Here is a 1,129-nt window from a genome sequence, read left to right on the forward strand (position 1 = left end):
GTGTGTGTGTGTGTGTGTGTGTGTGTGTGTGTGTGTGTGTGTGTGAGTGTGTGTAAGGGGCCAGTCTGTAATACTGGAGTCCTCTGCCAGTGTCCTTTGGGTACTATTACAAACAACTGTTCACGTTCTCCCATGCCCTTCATGGGAGCAGACAACCAGACTTTCGACCTGAAAAGTTGCCTGTCCCACTGCTCTTTGTAATAGAAGTGAAAGCTAGGAGTCAATCGTGTTTGTTAATCAAGTTAGAACTTGATGGGATCTAAAGTCAGCTAAGAGCTGTACCCCTGGGCAGGTCAGTGAGGGCATTTCCGGGAATGGTTAACTGAGAGCTAAGCCTTTCCTCAGAGTGGATAGCACCTTCTGGCCCTGGCCCAGAAGTGGAGACCCAAGGGAAAGTAGCACTGCTCCCTTTCTGGACCCTCTCTCCTGTCTTCTGAGTATCCTCCCTTAGCCTTGCAGTGTGAACTGAAGACAGTAGTTTCTCAAGAGTCCTCCAGGCCTTCAGTGTCAATGGGACAGTGGAAGCCTCCAGCCTCATGAACTAAGTAAGCAGCCCCTGTCCTTATCCCCTCCAGCATGCAGGCAGCCACCACTGCCAGCCGACATCACTTAAGCCAGTCTGAAAAAAGAAACCCTTTTACAATATACAGTCATTCTATCAGTTCTATTGCTCTAGGGGGCCCTGACCTTCTGTGGGTGAGTACGACCCAGTTTATAATGGATTTTCATAGCTGCTCATGATGTGCTGTTAGCTGCTGGCTCCTAGGGTCCAGTCTAGAGCAGCTGCCTTAGCAGATGACCATCAAGACCTCTTCCCCCAGCAATAGAAATACCAGCTCAGTAGAAATACCAACCTTGGAAAGTCATGCACCTGACATGTAAATGGGCCACCCTAGGGAGATGGCATGTAACTGCCAGGCAGTGGACACACCTGTTGTCTGGAATTCTAATACAAGATTGTGGTCCGAGAGCTTAGATTTTGGACCCCAATTTTATCATCTTGACCACCATGATAGGCTGTCCTTGGGCTACACTGAGTTGTGATTTGATCGTCTGGAATTATTGCCTGACAACACAAGAGGTGGACCGAATGCCCTCAATGCAGAAAGTGTGAAGGAAAAGCCCAAGA

The 1,129-nt window shown here is 48.8% G+C and overlaps 1 protein-coding gene across 1 annotated transcript in view; it reads right to left on the reverse strand.

Moving 5' to 3' along the window:
* Positions 1-1,129, reverse strand: part of Frmpd2 (FERM and PDZ domain containing 2) — a 107,771-nt gene that overhangs the window by 37,545 nt on the left and 69,097 nt on the right. The window lies entirely within an intron of this gene.

The sequence above is a fragment of the Microtus ochrogaster genome, chromosome 6, assembly GCF_000317375.1.
Source record: "Microtus ochrogaster isolate Prairie Vole_2 chromosome 6, MicOch1.0, whole genome shotgun sequence".
Taxonomy (NCBI): domain Eukaryota; kingdom Metazoa; phylum Chordata; class Mammalia; order Rodentia; family Cricetidae; genus Microtus; species Microtus ochrogaster.